Here is a 25,499-nt window from a genome sequence, read left to right as displayed (position 1 = left end):
TGAAAAAAATAAATGTAGTAAAAACACTAGTCACATACTGAGTTTCCTTGGTGGCTCAGATTGTAAAGAGTCCACCTGCAGTGCAGGAGACCTGGGTTTGCTCCCTGGGTCATGAAGATCCCCTGGAGAAGGGAATGACTATCCACCCCAGTATTCTTGCCTGGAGAATCCCATGGACAGGGGAGCCTGGCAGGCTACAGTCCATGGAGTTACAAAGAGTTGGACACAACTGAGTGACTAATACACACTAAAGTGAAAATGAAAGTTGCTCAGTCGTGTCTGACTCTGCAACCCATAGAATTCTCCAGGCCAGAATACTGCAGTGGGTAACCTTTCCCTTCTCCAGGTGATCTTCCCAACCCAGGGATCAAACCCAGGTCTCCTTCATTGCAGGCAGATTCTTTACCAACTGAGCCACAAGGGAAGCCCAAGAATATTGGAGTGGGTAGCTTATCCCTCCTCCAGCAGATCTTCCTGACCCATGAATCAAACCAGAGTCTCCTGCATTGCAGGCGAATTCTTTACCAACTGAGCTATCAGGGACACACATTAAGGCACATACTAATCTAGACAGTCATGATTCTTGCCCCAAAGGGATTTTATTCTATTTAAAATTTTCATAAAATTAACAAATAATTGTTTTGATTAATACCTATAGGACAGAGCACCCACCTCTGATTAAGAAAAGTGAGAATAAGATTCTTAGGCAAAGTATCATCTGAACGAAAACTTTAGCAAAGGCTGAGTAGAAGTTAGCAAAGATTCTGAAATGAGAAAAAAAACATACATGGTGAATTGAAAGGTCAAAGAAGTTATAGGGAAGTATCTGAAAGAGCAAAAAGGGCAGCAAATGAGTTTGAACTCTATAGAGGAAAAAAAAAAGGCCATTGAGCTGCTATTCTTCAAGAGTGTAAGCCTCTAGTGCTCTCTGAGACATTTTTAGAGTCTATGAAGTACCTAATTTTTGCAAAAATTCTGGTGCATTATTTCCGTTTAGAAGCTCATTTTCTCGTGAGTATACAGTGGAGCTTTCCACTGTACATTTGGAAGATCTACATAAAAGAATTAACCAATATATTCTAAGTAATAAATTATGATATAACAAAACAGATGCATAAAAAATACATTCAAAGTATAGACAGGTTAATGTAACAGATTACAAAAAAGTTCATGAACATGGTTTCAGATTCTATATGACAATTAATCTTTAAGAAATCAGCACTTTTTAAAGTTTGAGGTAGTATAGAAGAAGGATATTCACAATGATAAGAAATAGCCACTAAACGACTGCTCCGTTTTCCATCTGTCTGATACCAGATTTCCTTCATATACTGCAGTGAAAATCACAGATCACAATAGATTTAATAAAGATTCGGATAAGATAACTCTAGTTTATTAAGCCAGAACTTTAGCCTTGGAATGCAGAAGGAAGCAGGGAAAAGACTAGTAGAGTTTTGCCAAGAAAATGCACTACTCATAGAAAACACCCTCTTCCAATAACACAAGAGAAGACTCTACACATGGACATCACCAGATGGTCAACATCGAAATCAGATTGATTATATTCTTTGCAGCCAAAGACGGAGAAGCTCTCTACAGTCAACAAAAACAAGACCAGGAGCTGACTGTGGCTCAGATAATGAACTCCTAATTACCAAATACAGACTTAAACTGAAGAAAGTAGGGAAAACCGCTAGACCATTCAGGTATGACCTAAATCAAATCCCTTATGATTATACAGTGGAAGTGAGAAACAGATTTAAGGGCCTAGATCTTATAGATAGAGTGCCTGATGAACTATGGAATGAGGTTCCTGACATTGTACAGGAGACAGGAATCAAGACCATCCGCATGGAAAAGAAATGAAAAAAAGCAAAATGGCTGTCTGGGGAGGCTTTACAAATAGCTGTGAAAAGAAGAGAAGTGAAAAGCAAAGGAGAAAAGGAAAGATATAAGCATCTGAATGCAGAGTTCCAAAGAATAGCAAGAAGAGATCAGAAAGCCTTCTTTAGCGATCAATGCAAAGAAATAAAGGAAAACAACAGAATGGGAAAGACTAGAGATCTCTTCAAGAACATTAGAGATACCAAGGGAACATTTCATGCAAAGATGAGCTCGATAAAGGACAGAAATGGTCTGGACCTAACAGAAGCAGAAGATATTAAGAAGAGGTGGCAAGAATACACAGAAGAACTGTACAAAAAAGATCTTCACGACCCGGATAATCACGATGGTGTGATCACTCATCTAGAGCCAGACATCCTGGAATGTGAAGTCAAGTGGGCCTTAGAAAACATCACTATGAACAAAGCTAGTGGAGGTGATGGAATTCCAGTTGAGCTCTTTCAAATCCTGAAAGATGATGCTGTGAAAGTGCTGCACTCAATATGCCAGCAAATGTGGAAAACCCAGCAGTGGCCACAGGACTGGAAAAGGTCAGTTTTCATTCCAATCCCAAAGAAAGGCAATGCCAAAGAATGCTCAAACTACAGCACAATTGCACTCATCTCACATGCTAGTAAAGTAATGCTCAAAATTCTCCAAGCCAGGCTTCAGCAATACGTGAACCGTGAACATCCTGATGTTCAAGCTGGTTTTAGAAAAGGCAGAGGAACCAGAGATCAAATTGCCAACATCCACTGGAAAAAGCAAGAGAATTCCAGAAAAACATCTATTTCTGCTTTATTGACTATGTCAAATCCTTTGACTGTTTGGATCACAATAAACCGTGGAAAATTCTGAGAGAGATGGGAATATCAGACCACCTGACCTGACTCTTGAGAAATCTGTATGCAGGACAGGAAGCAACAGTTAGTGGACATGGAACAACAGACTGGTTCCAAATAGGAAAAGGAGTTCATCAAGGCTGTATATTGTCACCCTGCTTATTTAACTTCGATGCAGAGTACATCATGAGAAATGCTGGACTGAAAGAAACACAAGCTGGAATCAAGATTGCCGGGAGAAATATCAATAACCTCAGATATGCAGATGACACCACCCTTATGGCAGAAAGTGAAGAGGAATTAAAAAGCCTCTTGATGAAAGTGAAAGAGGAGAGTGAAAAAGTTGGCTTAAAGCTCAACATTCAGAAAGCGAAGATCATGGCATCCAGTCCCATCACTTCATGGGAAATAGATGGGGAGACAGTGGGAACAGTGTCAAACTTTAATTTTTTGGGCTCCAAAATCACTGCAAATGGTGACTGCAACCCTGAAATTAAAAGACGCTTACTCCTTGGAAGAAAAGTTATGACCAACCTAGATAGCATATTCAAAAGCAGAGACATTACTTTGCCGACTAAGGTCCTTCTAGTCAAGGCTATGGTTTTTCCAGTGGTCATGTATGGATGTGAGAGTTGGACTGTGAAGAAGGCTGAGCGCCAAAGAATTGATGCTTTTGAACTGTGGTGTTGGAGAAGACTCCTGAGAGTCCCTTGGACTGCAAGGAGATCGAACCAGTCCATTCTGAAGGAGATCAGCCCTGAGATTTCTTTGGAAGGAATGATGCTAAAGCTGAAACTCCAGTAGTTTGGCCACCTCATGCGAAGAGTTGACTCATTGGAAAAGACTCTGATGCTGGGAGGGATTGGGGGCAGGAGGAGAAGGGGCCAACAGAGGATGAGATGGCTGGATGGCATCACTGACTCGATGAACGTGAATCTGAGTGAACTCCGGGAGTTGGTGAGGAACAGGGAGGCCTGGCATGCTGCAATTCATGGGGTCGCAAAGAGTCGGACATGCCTGAGTGATTGAACTGAACTGAACTTAGAACAATGTTAAAACATGTAAAACGATTGTACTCTCAAAACTACAGCTGGCCTTAGAAAAATGTGGAGGTTAATCCTTCACATAACTTATAGTCACTCCGTATCTATAATTCCTGTGCATTCCTGCATTCAACCAACCAACCAGAGAGTGTGTAGTACTATAGTATTTACTGTTGAAAAATAGTGGTATGCAAATGGACCTGTTCAGTTCAAATCCTCATTGTTCAGGGGTCAGCTGTAATTTTGGGGGCAATGTAGTTATTCTGCATATGAAAATATTTACTACTGTATTTAAAAGATAAATTAATAAATGTTTGATTATTGGCTATAAAGTGATATAACCACATAAGCTGTTTAAGGTTCTTAATAATTTTTAAGAGCATAAAAGGGTTCTGAGACCAAAAGTTTGAGAATGGTGATCACAGAGTCTGTCATGGAGATTCTGTTTATATCTCTTTGAGAACTCTTTTCTTGATCCTGTGTGTTTGAAGAATGTTCAGTAAGCTTTCTCAATAAATGTTGAGTCACCTCACTTTCATTCAGTCACTGTTTCAAACAGCCCATTGTTGTAAGCCTGAATGAGTAAATGGCTCTTGCTCTCACATCACTACTGCCTCTTTTGTCCTGAATCCTCATTTCCCATTGATGTGTCAGAAGTAATGGCTGCTATTACAACCATTAAAGAGAAGTGTGTAAGGATCGATGAGCAACAAGATCAAATTCACAAATGTGTCTACCTCTCTGCAAAGCACTCTGTCTTGATTTAAAACAAAAAACAAAAACAAAGACTTGAAATTGACTAGGGAGACAATGTTGTATCCCTGCGGTTTCCAGTACATTACAAAAGGCAAGACTTTTAAAACAGGCAAACATTAGAATATTTGAAGGCAGCAAAAGTTATAACTTGTTCAACTCTGAAGCAAATACTTGTGGAAAAGGTTTTAATGACTAATCCCTTATCTTTAGAAGAAGAAAAAAATCTGATTTCTTTCTTTGCTTTGAAGTTTCTGAATATTTCTGGCTGTTTGCCCCACATTTTGATCTTTGGATAAAGACGCTGTCCCCAGGCTCCTTACCTTCTGAGGTCCACTAGGAAAATCTCTCTGAAAAATGTTACACATTTTATGTTTAACACTTGATGGCTAAAAGATTTCAGGAAAAATCTAAACATCCACTCAGATGCAAAACTCTACGATGGTCTGCAGGAATGTGGTCTGGACACAGAATAGAGTGGTGCTGGGGGCAAGAAGTGACAGCTGCAGCCAGAACTCTGAGCAGGCTCTGCCCCTCACGTCTCTTCTGTCCTGAGGCATCGCTCTTCTTCCAGGTTCCAGCCTCCCTTCAGTGGGCTGGTTCATAGCAGGCATTAGGTTGTTCCTTGGAAAGGGAGCAGGACTCTCCTTGGAACTGAGCTGAGACCATTCCACTGTTTTCAATTATAAATTTTGGCAATTTTGATTCCATGTTATCAGCCAGGGAACATCTTTTCAAGTCAAAATCTAGCATCTGCCTAATTTTAATTTTAAAGAAGTCTTTCTCATTGCGGGGGCGGGGGGGGAGGTTAACATTGTTTTTAAATGTTTGCTTATTTCAAATTGAATTAAAATGGAACTCAGTAGAAAATGATTTTTATGTTTGTTCCTATTTCAATTTGTTAGTCAAAGTCCCTTTAAAATAATGTGTATAGAAACCTTCCAAAACTTATCTTTTCCTGCTTGCTTTATTTATAAAAATATGTTTGTATCAATGTTATGTATTATTTTTCAACCCTTTAAAAACTGTATTAAGGATTGTTTAAGTCAACCCTTTAACAACTGAAAAAAATTATGTACAATTATATATGAAATACATGAGTGCCCTCTCTTGTCCACTTCAAAGTAAAGCAGTTTTTGTAATCAAAGGATTTAGTGTCAGGAAACCAAATCAGCCATCTCTAATAATATGTTATTTGCCTTCTTTCTTTGAAAATTTGATGTATAAATATATGATATATTTCATTAAGAGAGGAACATAATAGAGGATAATGAATTTTATCGTGAACACCTTTTTTGCAAGTTAAAATGATAGCCTTTATAACACACTGATACCAGTTTTTATACATACATATATATATATATATATATATATTTTTAAATCTCAGTCGGTACATTGAATGCAAGTAAACCTAACATTTAAAATGAGTTTTATTTTCATTTTGACTTAAAAGGTTGCATTGTAAAGAAGTTCTAATTTCCCAAGAAGTTAAATCTATAAATAATAATGTTCTTGATTTCACTTTTATTAAACAACTGAAGGGAAAGCAACACAAATATATCTATTGTTTGGAGCCAATAATTCCTCATATTACTGCTCAGTGATGGAGCTGTACAAAGAGTCATACTATGGTGCTATGAATTGTAAAGAACATTTATTTACCATTTCTACAGTCCTATGATTTTCCTCAAGGGGTATTGAACCAGACAAAATGTACATAAGTCTTTGTGCTTGATCTGAAAGACAAAATTGGAGTAGAGATTTCAGAATAGAAAGACCTTATATGAAAAGAAATTTAATGTTACACTCAATGAGGACAACGAGAAATGCTCTAGTAGGTGTCAGGAGTCTTAGCCCATTTCAATTTCCATTCCTTGAAAGTTCTGAGTAAGTGAGAAAGTGCTGGGATCTGTATAGTTGCCTCCTGGAATCTCAAATGAGACAGTCTTTACCATATATCCATCACATTCTGTGTAAAATATTTCCTGGCAGCAGGGCAGGAAGTTAGATTATGAGAGGGATTTTTGCAAGAGCAGCACAGGTTTCTAAATCGAAGAATCAAGACCCTCAGCTCTCATCACCCACCCACCAGGGTTTTGCACTCTTGCAGGTGTGCTGATTGCCGCATGAGGTACCATAGTGCTACTGCCACTGCAAATCTTGTGGTAGAAATACTACAAGGATTGAAGTGGTCCACACTGAGCACAACAGAGGACCTCTACAGGCTCTTTGCAGAGTCTAGGATCACATGCTCGAGAATGATCTAATGTCCATTTCCTTCTCCGTATGCTGTAAATGATGCGGTCTGATTACTTTCCATATCCTATTTTGATAGGGATAGAGTAGGATAAATAGTTTAGAATTCCCACTGGAGGATTAAAAACAGAAAGGGGATTTTAAGAGACTTTGGGAGACTGTTTTTAGCTAATGGCCACTCAAGAAAAGACTCTAGTAAGCAAGCAACAATCACATATGTACTTAAAGTACAACAGATAAGTGGTTTGAATTTTGTGACATGAAGGAAGGGAGTCCTTAAAGAGAATTATTTCTGCATGTAGCCAAGACAGAAATATAGGCAAAATGGGAAAGAAACTAAGTGAAAGTGGATATTATACTGAAATCTGAGATGAATTACCATATTTTAGTATATGTTATCATCCTTCTGTGAAATACATATGATTTAAAAAGCACCATGATAGTCCCAGTTAGGCCATATGGGGTCAAAGGAGGAATTAATGATTCAAGTCTTGACATTTATACAAGACTGAGGAAGAAGGTGGTCTTCTCCCCTCCCAACTTTTTCTCTGATTATAAAAATGCATCCCTGTCTGTTCTTGGGCCTGCACTCCCTTGTTTGCCCCCTTGTATCTCTCAAAAGCACCCCATGATAATAAACTCACTCTTTGCCCACCACTTTGCCATACACTGAATTCTTTCTGTGATGAGACAAAGAAAGCTGAGCTTCAGTAAGTCCTGGGACCGGGTGAGTGGTTCCAATTAAAAGAAAAGGATTTGAGTCCCCTCCCAAATCAGGGACTGTGGGTTCAAGTCTCAATATGAGGTGCGGCTCGGTTTGAGTACCATCTAAGTAGGAACGTGGTTCAGTTTCACTAAAGGAGGTCTGCTAAGTATTGTAAAAACTAGATGACTGGCCACCAGAATTAATCTGATACTGCGCCTTTATCAGGAAAATCCATTTAGTAATTAGGGATATCTTCACAACTACTCTAGAAAGTGGAGCCTGTTACCATTGCTATTTTACCTTGAGTGGTTAAATAACTTCATCCATAATGGCCAAATTTACTAGATGGAGCTGGAATTTGAACCCAGAAGCCCAGCTCCAGGGTTTATGTTATACCTTATGATAGCCCTTTTCACCACACAAAAATCTTACCTATTTTCAAGGCTCTGTTAAATTATATCCTTTCAGAATCCTTCTTGATTCTCTTAAATGATCATAAGTTCTCTCTTCTGAAGTTCCATAACACTATCTTTAATCTTTCTCTAGTGTCAACTTGTGGCTGCTGATTTTATTATTTATCTGTTTGTTTTTTTTTTTTTTCTCTCTCTCTCCAAACAAACTGTAAGGTCATCAGAGTTGTATTCATATATAATTCATTTTTATAGGAAAGAACACTTACAAACTTGCTGGTAATTCAAGAAAAAGTTAGCATTTTATATAAAGTTGATGGACTTATAAGCTCTCAATAATGTATTCATTTATTCTTCCCATATTTATTGAGCTCCAAATGATATGGCAGGCCTATCACTAACAGCTACAATGATAAATGAATAAGCCAAATTGCAGACAAATGCTTATGATGTAACTAATGGATTAAATGAGATAATATTCTATCACAATTCTTCAATTAATGCATGACCTCATTATTAACCGTCAGTTATTCACGGAAAAGTAACTTGCTGACCGACTAAACACCATTATTGACAGAATAATTCAGAGACTGTCCACTGTATGTGAGGAGGTTTCTGGGGAACATTTTGGTATAGAAGTTAGTTTAGGAAGGTGAAAAATTCAGGAGATGGATGATAGTGAGAGCTGCACACAATGCAAATGTACTCAGTACCACTGGACTGTACAGATGGCTAAAATAGTATGTTTTATATTATGCGACTTTCACCTCAATAAAAGAATTTAAATTTTAATAAAAAGTAGCCAGAAAAAGGTTGCAAATCATTTTTACAACAGCGAGGAACCAATAGTTCCAAAGAATATAAAATTTTCTAATTGATAATTTTGGGTTAGCCACTTGAAATGAGTTTCAGATAATATTAAAAAAAAAAAAAAAAAACCTGGCAGAAAGAGTACAGAGACATGGAGTTTTTTGTAAGAAAACATGAACCAGGATCTAGTTCTGTGTCATTCATCAAATATCCTCTCTATGCATTCAACTTGTCTGAAAAAGGTGAAACTTATTTAACATCATTACTTTCTGGGTTAAATTTTTTCCTGGAAAACTCTCTTTAAGGTGTTGTCCAGACTTGACCTTGTTTATCAGATAAAATTAAACCAAATAGCCTCAAGTTGTTTTGATCACTGATGAATGAGATTTGGAAATGGGTAGTTTGGAGTCTATGAGAAATTGCAGTCACACTGAGGTGCCTGAGATTGCATGTGGTACATCACTTTGATTTCTTCTACTCGGCCCATCTCAATAGATAACTTCTAGCCAATTCAAGTCTGCAAAACAAAATAATCTGACAGCTTGTAAGGGTGGGAAAGGATGCTGGCTCATTTCCCTAAAGACTTGTCTAATAGAAAGGCTATATATTATATGAAAAAGAAATATAATTCAGCATTTCTCTGCCAGAAAAGGCAGCCAGAATTTTTATATTGTTCCAGAAAGAAAAAGATCTTTCTGCAATTTCCATTTACTCCTTCCTTACCCAGACTTGACTTTTTTGGAGATAGAAATGGTATTGCAACAGTTTCAGGAAGTGAGCTTTAAAGTACAAAGAAGTTTCATTGCACAAAACCCAGCCTCCCTCCTCTTTCTCAGTTGAAACCTGTTGTGGTCTTTAGCTTCTCTGCTCTCAGTTTTGGCTTCCTGGTTACCTACATCATCTGTTTCTCTGTCTTGTCTGACCCTTCACCACAACACTGTGGTATTCATTGTAATAACATGTGGGCCAGAATGAGCTCACACTGATTACCACAGAGTGTGTAATTCTATAGGAATTTTATTATAATTGAGCAATCGTTCTTATATACCTATATAAAAAGTTTATCTGGGAAGCAAATTACAGCAGAGTATTTCCCCAAGGCTCTTAATAACCTTATCTATTTTTAGGAATTCTCTCTCCATATTCCTGCTCTAGACTAATTAGCTCAATAGACTTGACAAGAAAAAGAATGAAAGAGGCAGAGCTGTTTAAGTTATTTTCAGTCCAAAGCTGGGTTTATTATTAGTACTATGTCTCTACTGTGCCATTCTAGAGCATCCAAAATAATCGGAGGGGAGTAGATAGGAAACTAAATTGTACACCAATCATCTGCTAAATACATGTTTTGCTATCTTTCTACCCTACCCCCACCCTCTTTACATATTCAGGTATAGAGTAAGCATATGGTTCTCACATTCAGTAGCTTACTGTGGATTGTTTTCTCATTTGTTTTGTCCTGGATAGGTGGCAAAAAAGGATGGCTATTCAGGTAGGTCTCAGGGTGGAGAGCAAAAAAAAGGAATTCATATTTATTTGTTCCTTTAGAGATAATAAAATGTTCTTTACACAGGTACTCTTATTCAATACTCATAGCTAAACCAGAAGTTGCTTAAGATTGCCTTTTATAAATGAGCGATTGAGTCTTCAAGAGGATAACATATCTCAATATACTGTTAGTTTTTACTGTTTAAATATTACAATTCCACTCAGAGATTTATGCAATAGAAACTGTTTCATTTTTCCCTCTACCCTCTCCTCAAATCACTCCCCTAAACACATACACAAAAATGTACAAATTTAGACAATTATTTACTGTACCACCAGGCTCTCACTTCCACTGTATAATCATAAGGGATTTGATGTAGGTCATACTTGAATGGTCTAGTGGTTTTCCCTACTTATGGCTGGATGGCATCACCGACTCAATGGACATGAGTTTGAGTAAACTCCAGGAGTTGGTGATGGACAGGGAAGCCTGGCGTGCTGCGATTCGTGGGGTCACAAAGAGCTGGACACGACTGAGCAACTGAACTGAACTGAACTACCAGGGTCAGGAAAGCCTGTCATTCTAAAATGGGAATACAGTTAAGCGTTTCAGTTGGTGACTCTTAATAGATAGTGCGGCCATCAATGTGATGAACTAATACATCCTAAATGAATATCTTCACCCCCTAAGGCAAATTGTTCTTCCTGTTGTTTCTCACAGTTCTTCTTAGTCATCCCTACCCCCTCATACTGCCCATTCTAGAATCAGTTGCCATAGCCATGTTTGATGATTTTCATATGGACTCTAATAATAAGTCATTTAGAGCAGACCTGCCCTTGGGGAAATGACTTAGGTAACTCCCTCCACACAGTATGAGCCCAGCTGACAACGGTGCAAAACATTTGCTTTCTTTTCTTTACTCATTTTGTTTCACTGGGAATCCAAGGAGCTCTTTCTTTCCTAATTAGTTTTCTGCTCAGCAGCTTATCAACTTTGTCTCTTACAAACTAAATAGATCAAACAACTCTAGATCTTAGGAAACAATAAAGTTAAATCATTTGGGGGAGAGGTTAAAAATAACAAACTGAATCTCTACTGGGCTTTGGGGAAAATGAAAATGTGTTAATGTTTCTTTCAAATTGGCTGGCTGGGTTCATTTTTTGTTTCTAGCATGACAGTAAAATGCTTTTTTTCTTTTTTTATCAACAGCATGTCAGTGTTTAGATAAAACAGGGCAATCCTAGTCAGGCTTTTCCACTCCTGGATGAAGACAAGCAAAACCGTATGTTTTGTCAGTGTGGATTTTTCTCTACCAAGCTCGTCCCCAGCTTGGTTCTACATAAATGTTATTAAACTCCACATTAAACAGCCTGTGTGTGTGGGTGCAGAGCCCAGAAGCGCCTGACAGCTAATGAATAAACATATACTTTATTTCTAGACAGGCTTTTTTAAGGATATGATGGTGCCTGAATACTTTTGGCAAAAAGACCCATTTATTTTGTTTAAAAAAACACATATACTCACGTGGAAATGCAAGTTAACCCTGCAGAATGTCACTCCAATTGTTGACTTTATAAACAGGTAAATCTCTGACGATTTTGCCTGAAGGATGTCAGAAAGACTCAGCCCCATTAAATTCATAGAAAATGTTCCTGCTGCATTTCCAGCTCCAAGCCCACCCTCAGGAGTCTGGTGTCATTTACCCATTGCAAGCACTCTCCAGAGCACTTATCTCTTTTTCAAAACACTAGGACTTGTGAATATTGAGTTCAAAGGGCTTTCCTAAGCACAGCCAGTTTAGCCCTTATTTGGGGAGAGAAATAAGGTTAAAAAAATTCTAACAAGACAATATAGAGTTTGGAATTAAATTTTCATTCCTTCATTGTGTGTGTGTGCATGTGCACGCAACTATGAGTTTATCATTATTGTGTATCTGTGGACTTAATTTTACTGCTGTATGAAACATACACATGCCTAGATTAAAGAGTTTACCTTCTTTTAACATCATCATGAAATGAAGGATTATTTATTACTTTTTGTCTCATTATTAATGAGTTTATTATCCATCTTGCCATGATTTCTTTCTGAGATACAAGGCCATTGATAGCTAAGGATATTAGCACAGAAAGTTATCTACACTACATGTATAGCATGAACTTCATTCATTCAAATAGTGTATATAGAACTACTAAAACTAGAAAAGTAAGTGTGTATAAAATTCCATATATGCATATACATATATGGGCTTTTCAGAAACAGAGACTATTCCTAACCACACCACACTGTAATGCCTCCTGGTTTACCAAAGCAGGAGGAATCACTTTGGTAATTACTCCTTTTATGGATGGCTGAAACTTGTATCACCCACCAAACACAATAAAACATTTGAGAGCTATTCCCCATAACCAAGTGGACATGTTCCAAAGGAAGTCCAGAGCAGTCATGATTGTTGATTGTTTCGTGGACAATGTCCTGGGCTCATCTTTGCATCATCGCCTTGGCACTGGACGTGTGACTAACAACCAGTCAGCCTGGGACTGTGAGCCTTCTGATGAACTCTGTACTTTAGAACAAAGCCATCATTCTAAGGAGTAGTTTAGTGTGTTAAAATGGACTGAAAGAAGGCAGAAAGTAAAGGCAGAGAGATACAGGCACTCTGCTGGAAAGCGAGGTCATTAAAAATAACGAGCAGTCTTTCACTTCCTTCTTTTTATTAACTTTCTGCAAGGGACAACCTGACACTTTATTTTTCAGCACAGTCTCCACTTTTACTAATATCCGTTAGCAGATGGCTAAAAATTTTTCTACAACATGCCCTGTAATACTTCGAACCACCCTGGAGAACATTCAGTGTCTTTTCCTTTCCTTTTTTCACTTTGTACATTTTAAACTTGACTTTTCTAATAACTACCTCTAAACTAAACAAAAATGTGCCATCCATCCTCACCTCTAAAATATCTAAAGGTAGCACTTTAAGGGAGAGTTGAAAGCACAAAGCAAGGACAACAACAACAATAACAACAACAAAAAGACTTGAAATGCTCATCCTAAAGGAAAATTCACTCTGAATTTCTCCCTCCAATTGCCTCTGCAGTGCTAATTCATGCCCAGGAATCTTCTGGAATGGTTTCCACAATTATGGTACAGTATTGCATTCAGAATTCTGATAGGAGAAGAAAAGACTGAACTAAATGGATGATTGGTCAAAAGCCAGAATTTTAGTCTTGAAGAGATTTCTAGGATGAATTATAATATTTACTGCTCTGAGTTGGTACTGTGTTCCCTTGGAAACCTGCTGCCTTCGTGCCAAATAACGGAATTGAACCCTGATCTTTTCTGCTTGTAGTTAATAACTTAAGCCAAGCTTTTGATCAAAGGGAAGGAAGCACAAAGCTAAGAGCTAAGGAAATTACTGGCTTGACCAGAAGTCTTTGTGACCTGTTGGATCCAAGTGACCCAGGCTTCTATTAATCAGAGAACAAGAGAGGTAGTATTTGAGTTCCTATTATATATCAGGTACATGCCAGGTACTTTATTTATCCTATTGCATTTAGTTCTCACGCAAGCCCCATTTGTATCTGTGAGTGCTATATAGAAAGTTAGGATCCATCTATTCATTATTTCATTCAACAAATATTTCTTGCACAATAACAATGTTTCAGGCACTGTGTTAGATGCTGGAGATACAGTGAGAAATTGGATAGACATGGTGCTTGCCTTCACAGAACTTTTAGTTTAGTGGAGATGATAGATGCTGCATAAGTATTTATAAGCCTGATGAGCATTAGAGAAGAGGCAACAGGGGCATATGCATGTATAGAAAGCAGAGAGATCATTTACTTCACCATTCAACACATGATTACGGGGCTTTCACAAAACACACTAGCTTTGAAATCTATAGCAAACTTCTGGCTTGAGAAACCAAGTAGTGCTCTTATGGAAATGTACTGTGTTCTAGATCACAGACATGTTCTATATCCTGTACATGTGGCTATTGAACTCTGTGTAACTAAAGGACTGAATTTTAATTTTTCATTTAATTTAAATTAATTTAAAGTTTAGTTTTTAATCAGAGAAGGCAATGGCACCCCACTCCAGTACTCTTGCCTGGAAAATCCCATGGACATAGTTTTAAACATATTTTTTCCTTTTTAACTGAAGTTTAAAATCCTACATTTTGTCAGTTTCGAGTGTACAGTGAGTATGCAGTGATTCAGTAGTACACACACACACACACACACACACACACACACACATATATATACATATTCTTTTTCAGATTCTTTTCCTTTATAGGTGATTATAGAATATTGAGTAAAATTCCCTGTGCTATACAGTGTGTGTGCTAAATAATCTCTTCAGTCATGTCCAGTTCTTTGTGACTATGGACTGTAGCCCACCAGGCTCCTCTGTCCATGGGATTTCCAAGGTAAGAACACTGGAGTGGGTTGCCATGCTCTCCTCCAGGGGATCTTCCCACCCCGGGGATCAAACCCATGTCTCTTACAGCTCCTGCATTGGCAGGCGTGTTCTTTACCATTTGCGCTACCTGGGTCCTTGTTTACCTATTTTAGATATAATGGTATGTATATGTTAACCCTGAACTCCTCCTGGTTTATCCCTCCCCACCCCCAGCCCTGCTATCCTCTTCAGTTACTGTAAGTTTATTTTCTCTGTGGGTTTATTTCTACTTTGTTAGTAAGGTCATTCATATCATTTTCTTTTTAGATTCCACATATAAGTGATATCATCTGGCATTTGTTTGTCTGGCTTACTTCCTTTTTTATGATAATCTCTAGGTCCATTCATGTTGCTGCAAATGGCATTATCTCATCCTTTTTTATGGCTGAGCAATATTCCACTGTATATGCATATGGTTGTGGTGGTTTAGTCACTAAGTTGTGGGGGGCACTCCGCAAAAAGAGAGAGGTTGTGGAACTTCCCTCAGCAAGGCCGAGGGGTCCCAAGGAGAGGTGAGCCTGCTGTCCACCAACCCAGCCCCCTGGCAAGCAAGAGACAGTCAGACGCGACAGGGGTTCTGTCTGAGCAGTTCCCCTTTATTGTCGTAAGCTCTTGGTTTATAAAGGCAAGCAGGGGGGTTTTTGCAAGGGACTTTCCATAGTTCTACCAATCAAGTTAAAGGTCAGATTACCACATGCTTACATCATGACAGGGGTCTACGGTGATCACGCGTTGTCCACGTGCAAGGAAATCAAGAAAGCCAATCAAAAATTTTGACAAACAACTTAAGCCACGCCCTCATCTCTTCCGCCAGGAGCCATCTTAGCTCTAAACTGCAAAGCTAGCCCTTCTTTTTAAGGTTTCCCATTTAGGGCCCCACACTAAGTCATGTCCAACTCTTTGCAACATTATGGACCATTGCTTGCAAGGCTCTTCAGTCCATGGGATTCTCCAGGCAAGAGAATTGGAGTGGGCCCCAATGTCCTTCTTCAGGGGATCTTCCCGACCCAGGGATCGAACCCAGGTCTTCCACATTATAGATTCTTTACCACTGAGCCACCAGGGAAGCTAGAAAATGGCAACCCACTCCAGTATTCTTGCCTGGAAAATTCCATAAACAGAGGAGCCTAGCAGACTGCAGTCCATGGAATCACAAAGAGTCATACATGACTTAATGGCTAGAGTTGGACATGACTAAGGACACACACACACACACACACACACACACACACACACACACGGTTAGTAGCTACCATATTTGACAGTATAATTCTATATGATTCCCAGGTGGTATTTTAACCTTTCCTCCTCTGTCATTACATTTGGGGATATTTGAGTATCAATTAGACTTTCCAGGTGGCACTAGTGGTAAAGAATCTGCTTGTCAATGCAGGAGACATAAGAGACAGGGGTACGATCCCTCTGTTGGGAAGATCCCTTGCAGGAGGGCATGGCAAAACAGTCCAGTATCCTTGCCTTGAGAATCCCTCTAACAGAGGAGCCTGGTGGTCTATGACCCATAGGGTTGCAAAGACTTGGACATGGCTAAAGCAATTTAGCATGCACACATGGGTATTGACCAGTCTAGAAAGTTTAAAGCAATTTGTTTCTGCTGGAGTCATATTCAGACTCCTCTAATATATAAGATCATGGCATCCGGTCCCATCACTTCATGGCAAATAGATGGGGAAACAGCGGAAACAGTGGCTGACTTTATTTTTCTGGGCTCCAAAATCACTGAGAACGGTGATAGAATCCATGAAATTAAAAGACACTTGCTCCTTGGAAGGAAAATTATGACCTATCTAGACAGCATATTAAAAAGCAGAGACATTACTTTGCCAACAAAGGTCCGTTTAGTCAAAGTTATGGTTTTTCCAGTAGTCACATATGGATGTGAGAGTTGGACTATAAAGAAAGCTGAGTGCAGAAGAATTGATGCTTTTGAACTGTGGTGTTGGAGAAGACTCTTGAGAGTCCCTTGGACTGCAAGGAGATCCAACCAGTCCATCCTAAAGGAAATCAGTCCTGGGTGTTCATTGGAAGGACTGATGTTGAAGCTGAAACTCCAATACTTTGGCCACCTGATGTGGAGAGCTGACTCATCTGAAAAGACCCTGATTCCGGGAAAGATTGAGGGCAGGAGGAGAAGGGGATGATAGAGGATGAGATGGTTGGATGGCATCACCGACACAATGGACATGAGTTTGGGTGGACTCCTGGAGTTGGTGATGAACAGGGAGGCCTGGCGTGCTGCAGTTCATGGGGTCACAAAGAGTTGAGCACAACTGAGCAACTGAACTGAACTGCACTGAATATATAGGAGCCTTATTTATATTTCTAGGGTGGCTCCAAAGAAGATATAAGGTAGCTCTAGGAAACCAAGTCCAGTCTAAACTCCAATTAGATCCAATTCCCAAACAGATCAGAATTAGATCTTAAACTGAAAAATTCTCCTGGGGTTAGTCGATCTGCGATAACCCAGCATTAATTAGGCCATTTCAGTTAAGAACAGAATCCCATATTTCCCTGCAATCCCTCAAAAATGATGGATTCCAAGCATTGCTACCATCGTGGTTAGAGATGACAAGAGCAGATTTGCCTCTGACTTTCTCAGTTACCTATAAAGGAAGAGTATTTAAGTTCCCTCTCTAATAGGGTCAGAGCACTGCTGTAGGAAATATCACTGTCACGCATATACATACACCTTTAGGTGTTGGTGCCTCTATCAGACTTGGTGACCATCTGTGCTTGACATAGTTGTTTTAAGAGTTCTAATCAGGGAATGAAGTAAGAGAAAGGATGATTTAAACCTAAATAAAAATGGAACTGGTGATATGGGGTGGAAGGTGGGAGGGGATTCAGGATTGGGAGCTCATATACACCCGTGGCGGATTCATGTCAATGTATGGCAAAACCAAGACGGTATTGTAAAGTAAAATAAAGTAAAAATAAAATTAAAAAATAAATAAATAAAAATGGAACTGAAATTGCTTTAGATTCTCTTGCCAAAGCACCTAATTTATCACTAGTTTTAAATACAGAAATGCTATCTGTCAAGCAATAAATAAAATTAGTCTTGTCAGCTATTTCATTATTACATGATAAAATTTATTACACTGCATAAGCTCCCATATTTTCTGGGTCTCTTGGCCTCAGAGACATATCCTTTCAGCTCCAGACTATTTTTTAATAACATACAGTATGAAATACTTCATGTTTCCTCTTGGATGGGATGACTTGACTGTTTTTCTTTGTCTCTGCTTTGGATCTGCTGGATGCTACTTCCATAGGCAGCCACTTGACCTCACACCCCCTAACTCTGAGATGATGCTTAATGCCTCTGACGTTATTGCACCTTATTACTCACTCAGGCCAATACTGACAGACTGCTGCCTCCAGGCCTGCCATGGGATCCAGCAAACACATCAGGAAGCAACAGGAATTAGAGTTATAATTACCTCTTCCTTTATTCTCAAGGAAAGGAATCAGACCATTATAAATATGATGTATATTGTGTTTTAGTATGCTTGCTAGCTGCCAATTATCTTTTCAAAAATTGATCTTATGCAAGCACTATTCAAAAGAAAATTGGCTTGGGGGTGTGATAATTTCATGAAAAATAAAGCTCCCATTTAATGAAAGCCAATAATATTCTAAGATATATATTACATACATTCACTGTTATATTCAGTTTTCATAACCAGTAAGATAGAAAAAAATTCCTATTTTTCAAGTGAAGATACACAACCTTTATGAATCTAAACAACTGTCCCAAGTTCACTCAGTCTGGAAATCACAAACTCATCTAACTCCAGCGGTCTGTGTTATTCGCATTCTGTCATTCTGTTTTCCTGTGAATAAGGTCCCTGGGAGGAGAAAGAAAGAGAAATGAGAATTGGACAGCGAGGGGGAGGTGCACAGGGAAGAATGCCAAGTTGTCTTATTTTATCAGGTTAGTAAAAAGTGATAAAATGTCTGTCTTCCAATATATACCCCTTACCTTTGCCTCATATATCACTAGGCATAAATGAGGCATTTCTTAAGTGAAATAAATGTTCAAAAATATGTTCTCAAAATATTCATTTGAAATATATTTTTCAGTGTACATTATGTGCGAGCATTCTATTAAGTACTGGAACACTGGGGAGAACAAGAAAGAAAAGGCTTAAAGTCTGGTGGGCAAGATAAAGAGACTAAGGATAGCAATGAGCAGCATAAATTCCAGATGATGCTGAGGACTGTGAGGTGAGTGGAACAGAGTGATGTGATCTCATGCTGCGAGTGAGAGTGAGGAGCTGGGGCACTAATAATTTAGACGGAGTTGTCAGGAAGTGCTTCCTTTGGACCAAAACTTGATGATTCCAATAAGGAATTATCAAGATCTTGAGAAAAGTGTCAAGCAGATGAAACATCATATTGCATGACAGTAAGAAAAGGGAAGAATCAAAGATTTTTCCTGGAGTTTGGTTTCAGTGACTGAGTAGGACATCAACACTTTACTGAGATTGGAAGATTCCAAGGAAGCAAATGGTATGGAAAAAAATCAAGAGATCAATTTAATTTACAAAAGGCATTTCTATAATATTTACTTTTGATCTTTTTTTTTTAACCAGGTAAATTTGAAATAAAACATCTTAAAACTGGTGACTTTATATGAAGATTTTATACACTTAGTGAATCCAACAAATATTTCCATTTTGAAACAAAAACTGCAGGAAATGTTTATAATAACTTTTTTAAACTGGCTCTATTTAATAAAAGCCATTCTAACAGGTGTGAGATGACATCTCGTTGTGGTTTTGATTTGCATTTTCCTGAGAATTAGTGATGTTGAACATCTTTTCATGTGCCTGTTGGTCCCTTCTAGGTCTTCTTTGGAGAAATGCCCATTCAGATCCTCTGCTCATTTTAATTGGAGGATAACTGCTTTCTAATATTGTGCTGGTTTCTGCCATACATCAACATGACTCAGTCACAGATATCCATAAGTCCCCTCCCTCTTGAACCTTCCTCCTATCTCTTACCCCCTCTGCCCACTTTTAACCATCAGCTTACTTGTTTTTTGTTGTTATTAAGTTATATGGGTTCTCTATATTTTTTTCAATATTAACCCCTCACTGAATATGTGATTTGAAATCTTCTCCCATTCAGTAGGTTTTGTTGATGGTTTCCAGAAATAACAAGTGTTGGAGAAGTTGTAGAGGAAAGGAAATTTTCCTGTGTGGTTGGTGGAAATGTAAGAAGGTGCAACCACTATGAAAATAATATGGAGGTTTCTTTAAAAATTAAAAATAGGACCATCTAATTCAGCTGTTTCACTTCTGGGTATCTGAAGAAAACAAAAATACTAATTCAAAAAGATGTATGCACCCCAATGTTTTTTGCAGGCCTATTTATAATTGGAAAGATATGGAAACATCCATTGATGGATTAACAGATAAAAAAGACATGAGATACACACATGCACACATGCACACATACACAACACAATGAAATACTACTCAGCCATAAAAAAGAAGGAAATTTTACCATCAGCAACAACATGGATGGACCCTGAGGGTTTTATGCTAAATTGAAATAATTCAATCAGAGAAAAACTAGTACTGTATGATTTCACTTATATATGGAATCTAGAAAACAAAGCAAATGCATAAAACTAAACTAAACTCATAGGTACAGAGAACAGGTAAGTGACTATCAGAGGGGCGGAGTGGTATACTGCTGCTGCTGCTGCTAAGTCGCTTCAGTCGTGTCCGACTCTGTGCGACCCCATAGATGGCAGCCCACCAGGCTCCCCCGTCCCTGGGATTCTCTAGGCAAGAACACTGGAATGAGTTGCCATTTCCCTCTCCAGTGCATGAAAGTGAAAAGTGAAAGTGAAGTCGCTCAGCCGAGTCTGACTCTTTGCGACCCCATGAACTGCACCCTACCAGGCTCCTCCATCCATGGGATTTTCCCGGCAAGAGTGCTGGAGTGGGGTGCCATTGCCTTCTCCAGGCGGAGTGGTATAGGAATGGGTAAAAAGGGTGAATGGGTCAGTTCTATAATGAAAAATAATAACCATACATTGTAGTGATGGCTCTGTACTGCATGCTAATGTTGATTTATTATACTGAAACTAATATAATGTTATATATTGATATTACTCAATTTAAAAATTAATAATAAAGAAATATATAACAAAACTGGCTCTGTTTTACAGATTTTAATAAAGGAAAACAAATCTTTGAGATATGTAATTTCTACTTTTTCAGACTCTCTAAAGAATTTCTAACTACTCAGTTGTATTCCTGAACACATTTTTAAAAGAAAGCTTGTGTTAAGTCAAAATTAAGTATTCTTTTTGATCTACTGAAGAGTGTATAGAACACCATAACAAAAGCCTTATTTTCTCATGCTCTTGTGTTTCTTGGACTTGAAGATTAATAAAAATCTATTATTTTTAAAAATGCAGTGATTTTATAAAGTCAGTTTTGGAAGGAACAATGTCCTAATTATTTGTTACAATGCAATAATTGCTACAAAGGTGGCAAGAAGAAAGAGAATCATCTATTCTCTGTGGGGAAAGGAGTCAGATCTCTTAACCCAGTCTTGGAAGATAAAACATTGCTTTAGCTGGCAATTGTAAGGGTTGTGAGGAGGACAAGCTGAGCTACCGGAGACATGAAAGTCTGACTCTTCCTGAGAACATAATCTGTCACACGACTGGACAATTTAACATTGTCCAGATATATGCACCTTAAAAGAAAAAAAAAGTCACTTGTAAAACCTCGAGATCTGATCTGTCTTGATCTTTCGTTCAGCTTTTATCAAAGTATCTTTGCTCTTCTAGTTTTAGGACTACTTTAAAGATATAGTATCAGAGATGATAGAATCTTAAAGGTGGATTGACTTTTCAAGTCGTTCTGTTACCTTAAAACTACTCCAAAGAAATTATTTGATGTTTTAAACATAATTATCTACATATTTGGAGAGAGATTTATTTGTCAGAGTATTGACATTTGGCTAAAATTTTTATTTTTTAATTTTATATGTTAGTATTATGTATTACTATCCTCTATAAATATATCATTTTAATATAAACTCCTTGTGATTATAACTTTTCATGTACTTAGAGATTCCTATAAGTAAAAAACACATTCAGACACAAACTTAATTTGAATGTAAAGTGTATCTTAGCTAGTTTCTTGACCTAATGACTTAATCTCCATAATTTACTGGGAATATTGACTTTATTTAAAGATAATTATAAATTCCAAATAATTTAAAATATGAAGGCCATATAACTCAGTCCATTTCTACTATTAATTATGTGATTTAAAACATGTATTTGTGAATAACAGTGGTCTAGATAAATTCTAATTTCCCATCTATACTTAAATTTAGCTGATAGCCATTGTTTATATAGTTTGATGATTTCTCCTTGTTATTCTAATTGTGAGAGCAGGAGAGTATGCAAATTACTGGAAAAATCTCCTACTGATAAGCTATGCAAATGAAACTTCAAGTGAGTGGATATATTCTTTTGTGCTATTAGTCAGTTAATTAAACGCTCCTAAAATGCGAGCTGACATGGCTGGCCCCAGCTTTCAAGTCTCCAAAGAATCTCTTATGTTGTCAATAATGTAACCAAGATAACAAATGTATATGCTCTGCCTTTAGGTTTAAAGGGCTAGAGGCTTTTAGTTATCTATGCAAAAACCCCAACCTATCTATCATACTATTTATAATAATATCATTAAAATCCCAGAGCAATACCTGGGGTGGTTGAACTGCTCACCAGGCAATATAATAATATATGAGCTTTCCAGACAACAGTTCTAAGGAAGAAAATCTGTTCAAAGAGAAAAGAGGGGAGAATTTCAAGTATTGTTTGTTTTCTTTTTCAACTTGGCTTTTCTACATTCCTTTTTCTAAGATGCCATTTGTACATACAAATCATTCAGTTTATTTTTAAAACCCACACATGGAGGTTGTTTTGTTGTGGTTCATCCTAGTCAGTAGAGGCCCTAAGCCTCCCATTGTGAGAGGAAATGAAGGCTGACTGGGTCTTTAAGAAGCCTCTGTACACAGGTGGCTCCTTTCATCTGAGGTTTGTAACTGCTGAGATTCAACCTCAAACTGATTTCCAAAAGTAGCCTACTGAGAAAATCTTCAGTCTCTAACTCATGATATGTTAAAGAGGCTGGTCACAAAAATGGAGCAAAGTTTGTACTTACATTGAGAAGCAAAAGAACAAAGTCGCTTTCCTAGTTCATCTAAAGCTCTTTCAGGTGTAGCAGTATGCTGAAGTCGCCTTACTTCTGGGAGAGCCGATGCACTTCGATAAAGCACAACAAAACATCAAGATGGATGAGATCCCAAGACATCTGAGATTTTTTTTCTTTCAGTTGCATACACCTGGAGAATGCTAAAGTGTCCAGTCATGTGGCAGATACGTTCTTTCAATAGAGAACTTCCTTGAGTGCCTGGGTTGGCCCAGAGTGCCCACCCCCGGCCCTAACACTTGCTTGTTAAGGAGATGCCTTTTCTTCCCGGACTAGAATCAGAGTCTCCTCAAATGTGATTCCCTTCTCCAAAAGGGTAGAGGACTGTCTTCCTTCTTTCTACCTTTATAGCAATTATTACAGTACTGTGTTACTTTTTAGTAACCTGACCTACAGATTAGATTGGACTAAATTCCACTAGGGCAGAGGCATTCTTTGCCAGGTTTGTACCCCTTGGGCACAGCGTGTGGTAGAACTCAATAGGTATTTGATGAACTGAGGCAACATGATCTGATGATCTGAACCATGCGTTCAAATTTAGGTTCAGAAAACTGGATCATTTGAGTGCTGGTTCTGATGTCTTCTGATGATAATTCACTTTCTGACACTTGCTACCATCTACCACATTTGTTCACCTGGAATGGGAAGTTTAACCACTTCGAAATTGCAGGTGTTTCTCAGAGAAACAGGAGAGAAATTAATAACTAAAGAAAGTGAACTTGAAAAGATGGAATGGTATTATCAGACAAAAGAGAGCAATGTCATATTTTTTAATAAACTCATAATCAGTTCTTCACTGTTATTTTCAGAATATTTTATAAAGCTAACAGATTTCTCTTTCCTCCTTTATTCATTTTTAAGTACTGTGTCTGCAAATCACCTAGGGAAAAAAGTCTCAATTTATTTGTGAGAGATTGACTACAATAAACTGTGGAAAATTCTGAAAGAGATGGAAATACCAGACCACCTGAACTGCCTCTTAAGAAATCTGTATGCAGGTCAGGAAGCAATAGTTAGAAGTGGACATGGAACAGACTGTTTCCAAAAGGAAAAGGAGTACATCAAGGCTGTCTATTGTCACCCTGCTTATTTAACTTATATGCAGAGTACATCATGAGAAATGCTGGGCTGGATGAAGCACAAGCTGGAATCAAGATTGCTGGGAAAAATATCAATAACCTCAGATATCCAGATGATACCACCCTTATGGCAGAAAGTGAAGAACTAAAGAGCCTCTTGGTGAAAGAGAAAGAGGAGTGAAAAGGGGCTTAAATCTCAACATTCCAAAAACTAAGATCATGGCATCTGGTCCCATCACTTCATGGCAAATAGATGGAGAAATAGTGGAAACAGTGGCTGATATTTTTTGGTTGGGGTGGAGGAGTGCTCTAAAATCACTGCAGATGGTGTCTGCTGCCATGAAATTAAAAGATGCTTACTCCTTGGAAGAAAGTTATGACCAACCTAAACAGCATATTCAAAAGCAGAGACATTACTTTGCCAACAACGTTCCATCTAGTCAAGGCTATGGTCTTACCAGTAGTCATGTATGGATGTGAGAGTTGGACTATAAAGAAAGCTGAGCACCAAAGAATTGATGATTTTGGGCTGTGGTATTGGAGAAGACTCTTGATAGTCCCTTGGACTGCAAGGAGATCCAACCAGTCCATCCTAAAGGAAATCAGTCTTAAATGTTCATTGGAAGGACTGATGAAGCTGAAACTCCAATGCTTTGGCCACCTGATGCAAAGAACTGACTCATTTGAAAAGAGTCTCGTGCTGGGGACGATTGAAGGCAGGAGGAAAAGGGGACAACAGAGGATGAGATGATTGGATGGCATCATCAACTCAATGGACATGAGTTTGGGTAAACTCCAGGTGTTGGTGATGGACAGGGAGGCCTGGCGTGCTGCAGTCCATGGGGTCACAAAGAGTCAGGCAAGACTGAGTGACTGAACTAAACTGAACTGATTGCATCTTTGTTGTAGAAATCTATTTTACAAACATTTGTGAGATATTACTGCCCTTGAACATGGTTTAAGGCCTTTAATTACATGCTGTTAAAGATAGTTAACAACTGGAAATAAAAATTTACCATAGAAACCAATTAACAGAGCAAAAAAATATACATCTCTCTTACTTCCAAATAAACTAAGATAGAAATAATACAGAATTGCTTATCAAATGATAGAAGTTGTAGTGCCAATAACTATTTGAACTAATTTTAAACCATTTCTTGAATTTTAGGAATGATTGGTGTTCTGTTTGTGTGATGCTATTGTCATCAGTTAAAAGATGTCCCTAATCTGAACTACAATTAGACATAGAAATCCTGATTTTTTTCCCCCATTTAGTCGAAAGTGTTAGGTACAAGCTGGTTCTTCGCTGTTGCCAGCTAGAAGCAGGACAAGTGATGTCTAGATCCAAATAGCTTGCACCTTGACCCCCACCAGCATTACCGTTATCACTCTGTCTGCCCTATCATGTGTCTTGCTGCCCTCATCTGTGCTGGGCCACCCAGAGCACGAGACGAGTGCCACAGATGCTTCTGTCAGCTTCTATCTCAGTGCACACTGCA

The sequence above is a fragment of the Ovis aries genome, chromosome 3 (genome assembly GCF_016772045.2).
Source record: "Ovis aries strain OAR_USU_Benz2616 breed Rambouillet chromosome 3, ARS-UI_Ramb_v3.0, whole genome shotgun sequence".
NCBI classification, from domain to species: Eukaryota; Metazoa; Chordata; class Mammalia; order Artiodactyla; family Bovidae; genus Ovis; species Ovis aries.
The sequence above is the reverse complement of the archived record's forward strand: the minus strand, read 5'-3'. Positions refer to the sequence as shown.